At 34.0% G+C, this 17575-nt stretch overlaps 1 protein-coding gene across 1 annotated transcript in view; it reads left to right on the forward strand.

The window, feature by feature from the left end:
- Positions 1–17575, forward strand: part of ARSB (arylsulfatase B) — a 233076-nt gene that overhangs the window by 58293 nt on the left and 157208 nt on the right. The gene's annotated exons all lie outside the window — the stretch shown is intronic.

The raw sequence follows: 17575 nt of genomic DNA on the forward strand, positions 1-17575 counted from the left end.
GGTGCACCGTGCAGATTTCACAGGCGGACAATAATGTGGTCAGCACAACAGCTTTAGTAGACTTTCAGTTTGGTAGTTGATGTAATAATACCTCTCCTCTCCCACACTTAACTTTGGAACCTCCTATTTCATCCAAAACATTTAATTTTTAAATGTGGAAATCTGGAAGTCTACATGAGGGAGGTAATACTGGAATTGAGCTTTAGAAAATGGGTAAAATTTTAATATGAGGAGATGGAGGAAAAAGTAGAGGGGCATTTCAAGTGGAAGGAATGTTATGAACGAGGACATGGAAATAGGAAATTAAGAGGCAGTGAGTAACCCAAGTTAGATTAGAGTGTAAAGGGAGATAAAGCAGGAAAAATCCCTTGAAAGCAGAGCATGAAAGCTTTCTAAGGAATTTGGTGGACAATAGGGAGCTATTGAAGATTTTTGAATGAAGGAGTCACCTGATCAGAATTGTACATGAAGATTAAACTGGGAGAATAAGCAGAATAAGGGAAAGGGGAGCAGACTAGAAGGAAAAATTTCAAAAATCTATTTCTGTGGTCCAGAAATGGACATGGTGGGAACCAGGGATGAAAGTGACCATATTATCATAGATAAAGATAGACAATCAGTGGATAAAGAGGGGACCAACAGGCAAGTCTGAAATATGCTGTAGGCTTTAAATAAATAAGTTCCAAAGAATTCAGAGAAAAGGCAAGTAGGATTAACTGGCTTAAAACTACAAAGAATAAACTAGCTCAAATTTAATGAGGCCCTTGCAAACAAAAACTCTGAAAACAGAATTTAAAATTACTCTTGCCCCCACTGTTGCTGTATGTTTGAAAGGAATAACAAATTCTACATGGTAGATTTTCAATTATGTGTTCAATCATCTTTTTATTGTACTGTGTTATGGAAATATTTATTCCATAAATTAAAAATATGATACATTTTAAAATATTCTTATGAGTAAGAAGAGGATGTTGAGATTGATGTTTCTATATAAGAAGGTTGAGGGGAGATCAGATTTTTTAAAATGTAGAAAAATGAAAACAAAGGCTGAATGGAAATCAACACTGCAGCCAAAAAGTCAAAGTAGTCCTAGGCTGAATAATTAATTAAAAGATGGGAGGTGAGATTGTATTAGGCCCTGATTAGACCATGACTGGAGTTTTGTTTTCAGTTCTGGGTGTCATGTTTTAGAGAGAACCTTGACAAGATGGTACCTGTCTAGAGGAGGGTAAGCAGAAAACTAGAGATCATGCTCCAGGAAGATTAGCTGATTTAACTGGGGAGCTGGTTAGCTTGGAAAAGAGACTTGGTGTGTGGAGAAAAAGATTAATAGCTATCTTTAGCAGACAATATGAAGACAGAAGTATGAACTAATTTTTCTTAACCTCCACAATGCAGAACTTGAGTGATACAAATTAAAGAGGAACAAATGTTGGCTTAATAAAAAACAAAAACTTTATAATAGTTAGGCTTTTCCAAAAGTAGAATGGTCATCCTTGAGAGTAGTAAGTTTCTCCTTAGTGATTTTGAAGTAGATTTGAAATGAACATTTCTCAGAGTTATTGTAGATGGAGTTCTTATTTGGGAATGGGTTGAAATAGTTGGCATCTGCAATCTTTTCCAACCTTAAATCTCTGTTATTTTGTATCTCCATTTTTTGTTTTGTTCTGTTCAACATTTTTGTTAATGACTAGAATGAAGATTTAATGGATGAGTGTTCTAGGTCAGGCCTGAATCAGATTGAGTCTGGTGGTTCAGAATTAAGAGGGAATGAAATGAGACACTGGTAGACCATATAACAAAGAACTTTACTTAATAATAGCACAGAAAGGATATTCAGCAAAATATAGTGTTGGCTCAGTTAGGTACATCTTTCCACACCTCTGCTTGCATAGCAGTGGAATGTTGTTGACCAGCAATATTCTTATAACTTATGCTCAAGGCTTGTGGGCCTTAGGTGATCAAGAAACTGTGTCAACAATTTGAGTTTTGTTCCATAAATCAATAAAGTCCCAAGAATGGTTTTCTTACATTTTTCAAGAATTAGCCTTTCTACTCAACAATACAGTGATTCAAGACAATTCCAGTAGACTTTAGATGGGAAAGTGCTATCCATATCCAGAGAGAGAACTATGGAGACTTGATGTGGATTGAAACATAATATTTTCACCGTTTCATTTGTTTTTTTTTTCTTTTTTTCCCTTTTTGGTCTAATTTTTCTTGCACAACATCCAAATATGAAAATATGTTTAAAAGGATAGCACATATTAGATCTATATCAGATTGCTTGCTGTCTTTTGGAGGGGGAGGTAAAGAAGGGAGGGAGAAAAATTTGGAACACCAAGTCTTACAAAAATGAATAGTAAAAGCAATCTTCACATGTATTTGGAAAAAATAAAAAATTATTAGAAAACTTATTTATTTTTAAAATTTTTTTATTTAACATTTTCTCCCAGTTACATTCAAAACATTTTTATTTGTTTTTAAGATTTTTGAGTTTTAGGTTCTCTCCCTTATTCTTATCCACAATTAAGAAATACATGTGAATTTATATAAAACATTTCCATAAGTCAGGTTGTGAAAGAAAATATAAAACTCCCACCCTAATAAAAAAGAACATAGATCTTCTACCTTAAAGAAAATTTTAAAAAAAGAATTAACCTATATGACTGGTACCTCCCTATCTTAATGCTACTGGTCCAAATCATATTAGTTGCAGATGTTATGTTGTTCCTATGAACGTGCTTATCAAACCTGTGGATTATGTGAATCTGGAAAGGATCACAGATATGCTTAATTACAGAACTGAGATGCAAAAATACCTTGATGGGATAGATATCTGATAAGATGAATTGAGTCTAAGAATGTGAAATTTATACTGAATAAATACAAATCAAACTTTATTTCATTTTATTTTTTAAAGTTTTAAATTTCAAAATATATGCATGGATAATTTTTAACATTCACCCTTATAAAACCTTGTGTTCTAATTTTTCCCTTCTTTCCCCCCACTTCCTCCCCTAGATGGCAAGTGATCCAATATATGTTAACATGTGCAATTCTTCTATACATATTTCCACAAATATCATACTGCACAAGAAAAATCAGATCAAAAAGGGAAAACTGACAAAGAAAGCAAAATGCAAGCAAACAACAAAACAAGTGAAAATACTATATTATGATCCATATTCAGTTCTTACAGTCCTCTCTTTGGGTGTAGATGGATGTCTTCATCACACGACCATTGGAACTAGCCTGAATCACCTCATTATTGAAGAGAGCCACATCCATCAGAATCAATTATTGTATAGCCTTGTTGTTGTCTTGTACAATGATCTAGTTCTGCTCATTTCACTTACCATCAGTTCATGTAAGTTTCTCCAGACCTTTCTGAAATCATCCTGTTGGTCGTTTCTTATAGAATATTCCATAATATTAATATACCACAATATTAATATACCATAATTTATTCAGCCATTCTCCAATTGATGGGGATCCACTCAGTTTCTAGTTTCTTACCACTACAAAGAGGGCTGCCACAAACATTTTTGCATATGTGGGTCCCTTTCCCTCCTTTAAGATCTCTTTGGGATATAAGCCCCGTAGAAACACTGCTGGATCAAAGGGAATGCACAATTTGATAACTTTGAGCATAGCTCCAAATTGTTCTCCAGAATGGTTGGATTCATTCACAATTCCACCAACAATGTGTTAGTATCCACATCCCCTCCAACATTCATCATTATCTTTTCCTGTCATCTTAGCCAATCCGAGGGATGTATAGTGGTACCTCAGAGTTGTCTTAATTTGCATTTCTCTAATCATTAGTGATAAATCAAACTTTAAAAAACCATCTGCAGAAATCAAAGCTATCTATAATCATATGAAAGATGCTCTAAATCATTATGGATTAGAGAAATGCAAATTAAAATAACTTTGAGATATCTCATATAAGATTGGTGAAAGTGATAGATGGGGGAAAATACCAAATTTTAGAGGGGATGAGGAAAATTAATTGGGACACAAGTACACTGTTGGCGAAACTATGGAATGGTTCAACAATTTTGGAGAGCAAAGTGAAATTATGCCCAAAGAATTATAAAACTATATATATCCTTTGATCCAGAAATAGGATCTGTTTCTCATGGTTTATCAAGGAAAAAGGCAAAGAATTTTGTATTCTAAAATATTTATAGTAGCTCTCTTTATGGTGGCAAAGAACTGGAAACTGAAGGGATGCTCATCAATTGGGGAATGCTGAACAAGTCGTGATATGTGATTGTGATAGAATGCTACTGTGCTGTAAAAAATGTTGAGTAGGATGCTTTAGAAAAACATGGAAAGACTTGCATGAAATAATGAAGAGTGAAATGAACAGAATCAAGAAAATGTTGGATACAGTAATACAAATATTGTTCAAAGAATAAATGGATGACTAAGCTATTCTGATTATTATAAATATGCAATATAAATCAAGTATAGTAATTACATATGAAGGAAAATGTTATCCACCTCCGGAGAAAGAATTACTAAATGGTATGATTTTGCACACACATATATCAAATGGTGGCCTTCTTTAGTGTGGGGAGTGAGTGGGAGGGAGAAAGCTTGAACTTAAAATCAAACAAAAAAAATCAAATATTAAAAAAAAAATCTGTCCAAGTGTAAAAAAGAGGATGTGGCTACATAGCAGTTCATGAAAAAATGGAAGTTTTAGTAAGTACCAAGCTCAATGTAAATGGATAGGACAATTTTTTAAAAGTACAGATTCCATGTTAGATCATATTACTAAAAAAAAATGCTTCTAAAGAGATAGAGGAGATCCGCTTTATATCTTACTCTGGCCATACTACTTTTACTTGGTTGTGCTTTGTTGTGGCCATCACAGTTTTAGAAGGATTTTGGTAAACAGATGCATGAGAAGGACAGGCAATGTCATGAGACTTGAAACCATGGTTTCCACTGCCACCACTCAAATAAAACTGTTTTAGTTGCTAGTTCAATTTTTGCAACCCTCATCTTTCAGGACTTTTATGAAGCTTTTGGTATATCCTTTTACTGCTAAAATCCTTCTATAATCTGCTGATTCCTCAATCAACTGCTTGAATAAAGGCAGAAGATGGGGATGGAGATTGGCTATTCTTATTATTGGTGCAGTCCTGGGAAGGGCACAGAGGAGCTCCTGGCTGGGAGGGGAGCTCCTAAGAGAGCCATTTTAGTGCACTCAGAGCTATTCCATTAGGCCACATATGCTTCTTCTTTGGGGAAGAACCTCAGAGTCTTTGAAACCACTTCCAAAAAACCAGTCCAACATTAAAAATCTACTAGTTTGGGAATGGATAGTGTAGGGAATATTCGTTTACAGAACAGTCATTTCTGGAAAGGAATGAAAGTCTGTGTTTTGTTTGACATTTTAAAAATATGTGGGGAATACTTACATAAGAAGTACTGATATTTTGTTTACAATGATTAAACTAAGAGGAATAATAGGCTGTATTCTATTTCTCTTCAAATTGAATTCTATACACATTTGCCTGAATGTAAACTCAACAACTAAATCAGTTGATCACTTTAGTGTGTCTATGTGTGTTTATGCAGATTCATGCCAAGATTTCTTTTGTGCATGTTTATGAATGTGTAGCTTGATTATCTGAGTTTTCATAAATGAAAAAATGGCTCATTCTTAAGATTAAAGACATGTTGGGATCTTAGAGAAGCTTGAAATTAAAAATTCTTTTGAATACCATGGGTACAGGAATAAATTGTAATTGGAAGTGGTAGAGGGAGAAGGAACAGCATATGTTCAGAGACCTCAGTAGCATGCAAAATATGAAATAATTTTTAACATTTAAGTGTAAAAGTATGTTACCAAATCTGATAATAATTTAAAAAAATAATTATAACAACAATAGTTAACATTGACATAGTTCCTGCTTTGTGCCAGTTGTGGTGCTAAGCATATATATATATATATATATATATATATATATATATATATATATTATTGATGTGAGGCAAATAGTGTTAATTGATTTGCCCAGAGAAACATAGCTAGTAGGTGCAGGTTTGGAACACAGTATTTGCAATGGCAACACCAGTGGCGGGCCTTGGAAATGGCAGTAACAGCCCAGCAGCAGTAGTTTCTGGGATTCTCAGCTCAGAGTTGGTAATAGAGTCCAACAACTGGTCAAATAAAGATTACGGGGACCATTTGCTGGCACTATGTGTAGCTGTCACTAATTGGTAATTCTATTGCCCATAAGTAGTTCTAGGCTGCAATTTCAGGGTAAAGAGAAGCACATATGGCCTATCATAAGGGAACAGAAGACCTGATTGTGATATTAGACTCAAGAGGAGTGCCAACACTTGTGTCTTCAGAGGAACAGGTGTCCTTTCTGTGTAAAGACCAGAGCAGTGATCACACTTCTCTGCAAATCATACACTTTGGAAGCATCAAGAACGTTCAGACCCCCAGAGCTAGTTCTGAAAACAGTAGCAGTGCCTTCCCATTCCCAGGTGAGTAGAGCTCAATTTTAACATGAAATTCAAAGTCAAGAAATAGACTGGGAAAATGAGCAAACAACAGTGTCAGGAAAGACCAAGACATAACTCAAAGGAAGACAATAATGTGAAAAAGAACTACAACCACTGGCTTAAAGAAAAATGTCATTTGGACCCAATTCCAACAAGAATTTGTGGAAAAGTATTTTTTTTAAAGATAAAAGTGGTAGAGGAAAAACTGGGGGAAAATGAGTGTTATGAAAATAGAGCTAACAGTTTAGTAAAAGAGGTACAAAAATACTGATGAAAATAATACCTTAAAACCAGAAATGGCTTAATAGATAAACAAAAATTCATTGAAGAAAAAAAGCTTCTTAAAAACAGAAGAGGCCAAATGGAAAATGAGGTACAAAAACTCGCCAAAGAAAAGAACTCTTTTAATAATAGAATTGGTCAAATGGAAAAAAGATACAAAAGCTCATTTAAGAAAGTAATTCTTTAAAAATTACAATTGAGCAAGTGGACCTAATGACTCCATAAGACATCAAAAATAATAAAACAAAGTGAAAAAAAGTGGAAAAAAAAGAAAACAAAATATTTCATAAAAAAGCCAATTAACTAGGAAAATAGATAATTAAAGGAATTTAATAATTTCTAATATATATTTATACATTTATTATACTTTATAATATATAATTAAAATATACTCAATATATTAAATATAATGTGTCTTTGTAATATATGATCTAATAATTTAAGAAATAATTGTAAAATTATTGGTCTTCTTAAAAGCCATAATCAAAAAAGATTCTCAACATGATTTTTCAAGAAATTATAAAGGAAAACTGTCCATATATCTTAGACACAAAAAGGTGAAATAAAAATGGAAAGAATCCTTTGATCAGCTCTTGAAAGACATCCTAAAATAAAAACTTCAGGAACATAATAGCCAAATCTTAGATCTTCCAAATCAAGAAGAAAAGGTTACAAGTGTCCACAAAGAAACATCTCAAATATTGAGTAGTCACAGTCAGAATCATGTCAAATTTAGTGACTTCTGTGCTAAAGGAGCAGAGGATTTGGCATATAATGTTCTAGAAGGCCGAGGAAATAGGATTACTACAAAGAACTGTCTACCCAACTAAACTGAATGTAATCCTTTGGGAGAAAAATGAATAATGAAATAGAGGACTTTCAAACGTTCTCAGTGAAAAGAACAGAATTTAATAGAAAATTTGACATTCAAGAGAAGCATAAAAAAGTAAATATGAAAGAGTAATCATAGGACATGTAATAAAATTAAACTGTTTACATTTCTGTTTGGGAAGGTGATACATATAAGTCAACAAGAACTTCATCATTATTAGTACAGTTAGAAGGAGTCTGCATGGACAAAGGTGTGAATTAGAATTGATTATATTTGTATGATCTAAAGAAAAATGAAAGGATAAGAAAGAGATGCTTTGAGAATAGGTGAAAGGGAGTAAAATGGAGGAAATTTTCTCACATGAAAGAGACATATAACTTTTATAATGGGGGAAAATGGGGGAAGGTGGTAGCCAATGCTTGAATTTCACTCTGATTAGAATTAGTGTAAAGAAGGAAGAATATATATATGCACTCAGTTGGATATAGAAATATGTCTTACACAATAAGAAAATAGGAGACGGGGATAAGATATATTGGGACAGTGAATGATAAAAGGAAGTGTGAATTAAGGAAGGCAGTGGTCAAAAGCAAACAGACTTCTGTGGAGGGACAGAGTAAAGAGAGAGAGAGAAGGATAAACAGAAGAAAATAAAATAGAGGGAAATACACAGTCAGTAATCACAACTGTGAATGTTAATGGGATGGGCTCACCCATAAAATATAAGCAGATAGCAAAATGGATTAGAAATCAGAATCCAGCAATATGTTGTTTACAAAAGATGCACTTGAAACAGAAAGATACATATGAAGGTAAAATAAAGAACTGAAGCAGATTTTCTTATGCTTCAGTTGAAATAAACTAGGAAAGGTAATAATGATCTCAGACAAAATGAAGAGACCTAATTAAAAGAGATAACTAGGGAAACTACATTTTGCTAAAAGGCACCCCAGGTAATGAAGAGGTATCAATAATTTTTATAACAAGTTTCTCTGATAAAGGTTTCATTTCTCAAATATATAAAGAATTGGGTTAAATTTGGGTAAAGAAGAGTCATTCTCAATTGATAAATGGTCGAAGGATATGAATAGGCAGTTTTGAGAAGAAGAAATAAAGACTAGTAATAATCATATAAAGTACTCTAAATTAATTAGAGAAATGCAAATTAAAACAACTTTAAGATAACATCTCACCCACCCAAAATGACAAATTCTGAAGGAAATGAGGGAAAATAGAGACACTAATTAAACTGTTGGCAGAGTTGTGAAATCATTCAAACATTATGAAGAATAATTTGGAATTGTTCCCAAAGAGTCATAAAACTGTGCATACTCTTTGAATCACCAATATCATTACTAGGTTTGTACCACAAAAAAATCAAAGAAAAAAAAAGGAAAAAGACCTAAATGTACAAAAACATTTATAGCAGCTTTTTTTGTGGTGTAGGAAACGACAAGAAGGATAGTGTTAGAAAAAACAACATGTCAATACCCATTAGAAATAATACAAAGTGAAATGAGAACAAGAAGACCATTGTGCACAGTAACAGTGGTGTTGTAATGGTGATCAACTGTGAAAAACTTAGCTACTCTGATAAATACAATGATCCAAGACAATCACAAAGGACATATGATGAAAAAAAGCTATCCACCTCTAGAAAAACAATTGATGAACTCTTAAGTGAAAATTGAAATATAATTTTCTCACTTTTTTGGCTTTTTTTGTAACATGGCTAATTAAAGTATTTTGTGTGATTTCACATGTGAAATGGATATCTTTTTAAAACTCAAAATTTACAAAGAATGGTAAAAACATTTTATTTAGTTATTTATTTTTTAATAATAACTTTTTATTTTCAAAATATATGCAAAGATAGTGTTTAGCATTCACCCTTGCAAAATCTTGGGTTCCATATTTTTCTCCCTTCCTTCTCCCCATCCTCTCCTCTCAATAGCAAGTAATCCAATGTAGTTAAGAATGTGCAATTCTTCTAAATATATTTTCACAAAAGTATTTTTTAAAGAATATTTTGAACTTAATTTGAACTTAAAAAAATAAAAATACTATTTGTCATATGGGATGGTTCTCTGGAAGGTTAAGAGTAACCTTAAGGAAAGATTACTTTGGATAACTGTGTTGATGTAAGAAATGCAAAATATTAATTAAAAAACTTGTGACTCTAGACTCAGAGCTTCATCCACTGTGCCATTTAATTGTCCCTACTTCATATTCATATATCATATGTAAAAGGTAGACATAGCTGAATGCCTCAGAACTATGCTCTTAAACAACCTCTGACTTAGACTTGTCCAGATCCAGATTCCAACCCTTTCTTTATGAAGTTAGTTCAGCTCAGCTTCCTAGTTCCCTTCTGTTAACCATAGATATATTTAAACAAATGTGTATGTTGATATTGGTATTGGTAATTTCCAGGGAATATGGATCTCTGATGTCATCTATGTGGTTGTTTCCCTCCAACAGTGTGCTATAACCTGACTAGAGGGTGGAAGCTGTTTTTTCACTTCCATTATAGATAGATAGCAATGAACCCCTATGCATCAAGTGGGCTTTCTATTGCTTATCCCTTAGTCCTGATATATAACCATCCTGTCTTCTCTTCCTGATGTCATTGGAAGATAATTCTATGTGATTACTACCCATAATCTCCTTTCAGTCTACTATGGGAAGTACATCCAACATTCTGGTCTTCTTTCTCTCAATTACTTGTTGTTGAATATGCAACAGCATACAGCCATTGCTGGGCTCGTGGAGCTAGAGTGCTCCTGCTTTCCTGCTAAAGTATCTCTGTCATTTCTACACTCCACAAAAATCTTGCTTCAGTTTTGGAGTATCTGATCTCCAAAAAGATAGATTTGTTTTTGTACTGTCTGTCTCTTTACACTCACACTGTTAAAGACTCAGGACAAATTACTTAAAGTTTAAGCCTAGCTTATGTCTAGGGTCTTCCCTCAAGAAAGTAGAAAGATGGTTGGTATATAAATAGATCAAATACAGGACAGCTATTTGTTTTTTCCATATAAATTAAAAAATACAAAACCTTAAAAGAACAGGTTAACAAAAACTTAAGCAATCAGCAGCAATAATTTATAAGTACTATTATGATCTCCTAAGAAGTCACAATTTAAAACAGCAGAACATTTTCATGTTCCATTTTGTGGAATTGCTGGGTTCATATTTTACTTCTGTATCAACTATGAACAGTCCAAAAACTTTTCCAGGTCTATGCCTTTAAGCAAGATGAGTCAGAGCTTAGATTCATCCTCTTTCTCTTTTCCAAAAAAGCCCTGTAATAGTTGTGAGGGGATCCTCTAGAAGGATAGCTGGCACTAATTAAGGAACCTAGGTATTCCAGGCCTCCTAGAACTTTGCTTTTAGGGCTAAAAACATTCTTCTCAGGTTCTTGAGGTGAAAGAAGATGCTTGAAAAGAAACTAAAATCAGAAGACATAATTAAGGATCTGGGATCCAAGCTTGAGCTCACCATGACCAGTATATGTATTAGTTGATAGGCATGTATGAACAGCTTTTCATCCTTTTCTGCAATAAGGAAGAGGTCCTCCCACATACTCTCAGGGAAAAGCATTAGATAAGGGAAAGTGACAGGGCACCCACTCTTTAACTGGGTCATTCCTGGCTTACCGGCTAATCATTTCTTCTTTTTTTTCTTTTTTATTTTGATAATAAGTTTTTTTTTATTTTCAAAATACAAGCAAAGATAATTTTCAGCATTCACTTTTGCAAAACCTTGTGTTCCAAATTTTTTCTCCCTCCTTTCCCCCCATATTTCCCCCCTAGACCAGATAATCAAATATAGATTAAACATGTACAATTCTTCTAAATATATTTTCACATTTATCATGCTGTACAAGAAAAATCAGATCAGAAAAGGAAAAAAAATAGAAAAGGAAAAAAAGCACACAAAAAACCACAAAAGGTGAAAATACTATGTTGTGATCCATATTCAGTTCCCACAGTCTTCTCTCTGGGTGCAGATGGCTCTTTCCATCACAAGTCTATTGGAATTGGCCCAAATCATCTCATTGCTGAAAAGTTCCAAATCCATCACAGTTGATTATCACATAATTTTGTTGTTGCTGTGTGCAAGATTCTCTTGATTCTACTCATTTCACTCAGCATCAGTTCATATAAGTCTCTCCAGGCCTCTCTGAAATCATCCTCCTGATCATTTCTTATAGAACAATAATGTTCCCTAACATTCATATACTGTAATTTAGCCATTCTCCAACTAATGGGCATCCACTCAGTTTCCAGTTCCTTGCCACTAAAAAAAAGCTGCCACAAACTTGTTTGCTCATGTTGGTCAATCATTTCTGATGCCTTCTCTGTTATACACAACTTTGGGAAGCAGGGTGACATAAGATCATCCAGAATTTTCTGAGTCTTTCGATGTTGGTCCAGTGAGGTGCCTAGCACATAGATATGGCACTCCATGCATGAACTGTGCCATAACCTGACTAGAGGGTGGAAGCTGTTTTTTCACTTCCATTATAGATAGATAGCAACGAACCCCAATGCATCAAGTGGGTTTTCTATTGCTTGTCCCTTAGTCCTGATATATATAACCATCCTGTCTTCTCTTCCTGATGTCATTGGAAGATAATAATAGTACCTACTTTACCAGGCTGTTGTGAAGATTAAATAATATAAATATAAGCTACTGTTATCATTATTATATTCTTTATGCAGTTTATCCACATGAATCATTGATAATATGCTATGGCTTATTCACACTCAATACGTATCTCTCCATTGTCCTTTGGGTGAATAATGATTTAATTATGGTATTTCATAACATGCAATCTTATGGCATCACTCTAATATTATTGTTATAAAAAGATGTGCTTTTTTTTTTCCAGAGAGAAACTTGGAATTATTAAAGGCATTGTCCAGTTTCCTTCAGGCAATCTAGCCTGCTCTCTTCTTTGTGTTCATGCTTAGTTCTGAATCCTAAGTCACTGTCCATCTGTAGTATTTGTCCAAAATATATGCACTGATGGACTAGCTCTACTGGTTGGCCATCTAACCCATATCACAGTTAATCAGCAACATATTTTGTTCAGTATTTTTTATGTGCCAGGCACTGTGCTAAATACTGGGGATACAAAAAAGGGCAAAAACATTCTTCCTGTGCATTCTCAAGGACTTCCATTCTAGTGGGAAGACACTACATTTTAAAACTATGCACATACAAGATAAATATCATGCAGAGATATGTGATTTCAGAGGGAAGGGAGAGGAGAGGAATCAGGAAAGTCCTCCTGCAGAAGCTGGAATTTGGGCTGAAATTTGAAGGAAGCCAGGAGGTAGAGGTAAAAAAAAAGGGAGAATGTTGCAGGTATAGGGGACAGATGATGCAAAAGCACAAAGAGATGGAGTACTTTTTCTTTTTTTAATTAAAGCTTTTTATTTTCAAAACATATGCATGAATAATTTTTCAGTATTGACTCTTGCAAAACCTTGTGTTCCAAAATTTCCCCCTTTTCTCCCCACCCCCTCTCCTAGATGGCAAGTAATCCAATATATGTTAAACATGTGTGATTCTTCTATACATATTTCTACAATTATTGTTCTGCACAAGAAAAATAAGATCAAAAAGGAAAAATCGAGGAAGAAAACAAAATGCAAGCAAACAACAAAGTGAAAATGCTATGTTGTGATCCACACTCAGTTCTTACAGTCCTATCTCTGGGGGTAGAGGGCTCTCTCCATCACAAGATCGTTAGAATTGACCTCAGTCATCTCATTGAAAAGAGCCATGTCTGGGATGGAGTGTTTTTTCATAACGTACAGCAAATAGTCCAGTTTAAGTGTTATTACAGAGTGAAAAGAAATAAATTACCAAGTTAGAAAGGTAAGAAAGTGCTGTATTGTGAAGTACTCTAAATGATAGAGGACTTTTTGTTAATCCTGAAAGTAAGAGGTAGCCACTGGAATTTATTGAATAAAAGGACTGACATGGTCAAACCTGAATTTTAGAAAGATTACTTTGGTAGCTGAGGGGAAGATTGCTTTGAGCTAGAAGATATTTGTGGCACAGAGAAAAATTAGAAGTCTAGGCAGTAGCTCAGGTTAAAGAGGTAGAAGTCTGTGGGACAGTGGTAGAAATGTGAGGAAAAACAATGGGAAGGATATAAGAATTTGTGAAGGTAAAAATGGCAAGATTGACAACAGATTGAATAGTGATAGCTAACATTTATATAGAGCTTGCCACACATGAGGTACTAGACCAAATTACTCTCTCTCTCATTACTCTCTCTCTGTATATCCTCTTTCTGTCTGTTTCTGTCTTCCTCTCTCTGTCTTTGTCTCTGTTTCTGTCTCTGTCTCTCTGTCTCAGTCTCTTTCTCTGTCTCTGTCTCTCTCTCTGTCTCTCTCTCTCTCTCTCTCTCTCTCTCAGACTAAAATTTTAAAAGCCAAACAGAAGAGTTTATATTTTTTTATCCTAAAGATACTAGGGATCCAATGGAGTATATTGAGCAGGGGAGTGATACAGTCAGATATGTGCTTAAGGAAAATTGCCTTAATATCAGTGTGAAAATGCAAAAACAGGGAAGACTCATGCTTGTTAAATCCATTGAGTGCCTATCTATCTACATAGTTTTTTAGCAGCTCCTTTCTCTAACCAAGAATTAGAAAATGGGACTCCTTGATTTTCTTCCTAGAAATAGGCCTGCTACAATATAAGTGGAAAAATTGGCTTTTTTCTACACAAATACCAGAAAATTGATTTTACTCATTTTTTTCTATTAAATTGACTGATCTTTTTTGACTGTGTATAGCATCATGCAGACATAGCCTTAGGTATGGAAATTTTGAACAGCAGTAAGACAAAGAATTAAGAATGACCAGACACTGTAATCTTATAAAATTTTTGTAATAGTCTATGGAAAGTTAATTAACACACTTTATGGTTTTAATTTCCAATTACATATGGAACTTAGAGGTTTTTATGAATTAGATAATTTCTTTGTAGTGACCTTTCTGGGGGAAAATGTTTATCAAATAAAGATTTCTGGTGAAGAACTGCTCAATTTAATAAATTACTTTGAATCCTGTTATTCTCATTTTTTTTTAAAGAAAATGGGCATTAAGAAAAATCTCAATATTTTAATTGTGATCCAAAAGCATATAAGTTCCATAACAGTTTTCTAAGAATATTTCTCAAGTTATGTCTTTATAGATACATAGATTTTGTCTAGGCTTATAATTTCATTGATGAAGACAACTCCGTTTGAAAACTCCTTTTACCAATATGGATCAGCAACTGATCTGTACCTTGTAGTCTTAGCAGATTGTTTAGTATTTCTGGGAATATCAGGTGGTTTAATCACACAGCTAGTATGTATCAAATCTAGGATTTAAACCCAGGTTCTTCCAACTGTGAGAGAGGTCCTCCACATACTATCCCACACTACTTCTTAAAGAAATGGATAATAGAATGCAAACTCCCTTGAGACAGGGGTGATGTCTCCCTTTTATTTTTGCATTTCCAGCCCCTAGTATGGTGCATTGTTGGCATTTAATAAGTGCTTATTGACTGATTGACTAAGTATACTAAAGTAGACTTTCAAGGATTTTTCAAGGCACTCATTTATATTACATTCTGAGATTAAAAGAACACGTCTCACAACAATCCTGTGAGGTACAGGATATAAATATTATTGTACCCATTTTTATAGATGATGAACTTGATACTCATGGAGTCTGATTGACTTGTTCCAGCTTAAACAACTTGCAAATGTCAAGGAGCCAGCTTTCAAACCAAGATCTTCTGAGTCTGAGATCATCACATTGATAATTACTCAGTATGAACCTTCTCTAGGGGGAGGACTTTATAACCCTCTATAGCTATAGTCCCCATCATATGAAGTTGGTTCATTAGTGAAAGGGACAAGTGGGTAAAGAACTGGTCTGGGAGTACTCAGGAGCCTCTCTAGGACTCTAAATTACAAAGAAAGTGTTGCTTTGGTAGAGAAAGTTTTTCACCAGAAAATCTCTATCCCAATGAAAACCTGTTTAGGAAGGAAAGCCTTCCTATAAAGCCAAATAGTATAAAATAGAACTTTTTTCTCTTATGTTAAAAAATTGAAGATGTATTCTATTACTAAAGTCTTCTGAATGTCAGTAATAGTAGAGGTGGAAGCAGGTGGGGGTATAATGGATAGAGTGCTGATCCTGGAGTTAGAAAAACCTAAGTTCAACTCTGACTTCACCACTTATAAGTTGTATGACTCTGGGCAAGTCCACTTGCCTCCATTTTATCATTTATAAAATGGGATAAATAGGACCTACCTTCTAGAAATGTTGTGAGGATCAAATGAGATAATTTTGAAGTGCATGGAATAATGCCTGCTACATAGTAGTGTTATATAAATGTTTAAAATGATCAAAACTTTTATTTATATAACACTTACAGGCACTGTGCTAAGCATTTCACAAACATCTCATTTGATTTTTACAACAAGTCTAGGAGGTAAATGTTATCCTTAAACCCATTTTAGGTAGTAGTAGTCATTGTTATCATCATTATGGTGGTAGTAGTAGTAGTAATAGTAGTAGTAGTAGTAGCAGCAGTAGTAGTAGTAGTAGCAGTAGTAGTAGTAGCAGTAGCAGTAGCAGTAGCAGTAGCAGTAGTAGCAGTAGTAGCAGTAGTAGTAGTAGCAGTAGTAGTAGCAGTAGCAGTAGTAGTAGCAGTAGCAGTAGTAGTAGCAGTAGTGGCAGTAGTAGTAGCAGTAGTAGTAGCAGCAGCAGTAGTAGCAATAGTAGCAGTAGTAGCAGTAGTAGTAGTAATAGTAGTAGTAAAGGAATTGATGCAGACTAGTGCCAACAGATATTCAATATCCCATGTATAAAAATGTATAATATATCAAATATTACCAAATATATAAAATTAGTAGTAGCGAAATTGCATCTTATAACTTGCTGTAGAGTGGGATGTCTGTACAGTGAAGGAATAGAACTTTTCAGAGAAATAGAAAATAGTGGGTAAGAGAATTTGTTAATGATATTTAAAATAACACCTTTTTTCCATTAAAATTACCTAGAATCTTTTAGAATTTTAAAGATTTCTGACAGTCCGAAGATTAGGCTACTGTTTGATTCTGTTCAACTGTTCACCATATCACATGAATGTAAATGCCCATCCCATACTAACTTTTGTCATCAAGGAGTTGACTGATATGAACTAGACTTGGCATTAAGATATCCTTGATTGCCTTGAGTTCACCTTTTGGTCAGTTTGCTATCTTGATTTTGTTTTAATGGCAGTGATAATATATAGTAAAAAGAAATCAATGTAATGAAGAGACTGGGATAACAGTCATGGAGATAACTGATCTATAATCTGCAGAATCACTAATAGTTGTTGTTCAGTTGTTTTTTTTTTTTTAATCTGAGTCTTTATGACCCCATATGCATTTTTCTTGGCAAAGGTACTGGAGTGGTTTGCCATTTCCTTCTATGGCTCATTTTACAAATGAGAAAACTGAGGCAAACTGAATGAAGTGACTTGCCCAGGGTTCACAGCAGTAATTTTCTGAGGCCAGAATTGAACTCATGAAGATGAATCTTCCCGATTCTAAGCTCAACACACTATCTACCTGTACCACTTAGCTGCCCCTAGTAATTACAAAGAGCCAAAATAATCTGATTAAAAGTATCTCTAGTTCTTAATATAATGCATACAAATATACATGTTTTATATATATATATATAGATAGATAGATAGATAGATAAAATCCCTTTTAGCTGCAAAAAAATTATATAAATACTTTGAATCATCACCTATCCCATCTTTTGGCAATAGAAGGTTATTGGGGAGAAGTTAACAATCTTTTATTAAGGACAATTTAGAAAGTGCTGCATAAACTTATGACACCAGTTTAAA

The sequence above is a fragment of the Sarcophilus harrisii genome, chromosome 1, assembly GCF_902635505.1.
Source record: "Sarcophilus harrisii chromosome 1, mSarHar1.11, whole genome shotgun sequence".
Classification (NCBI taxonomy): domain Eukaryota; kingdom Metazoa; phylum Chordata; class Mammalia; order Dasyuromorphia; family Dasyuridae; genus Sarcophilus; species Sarcophilus harrisii.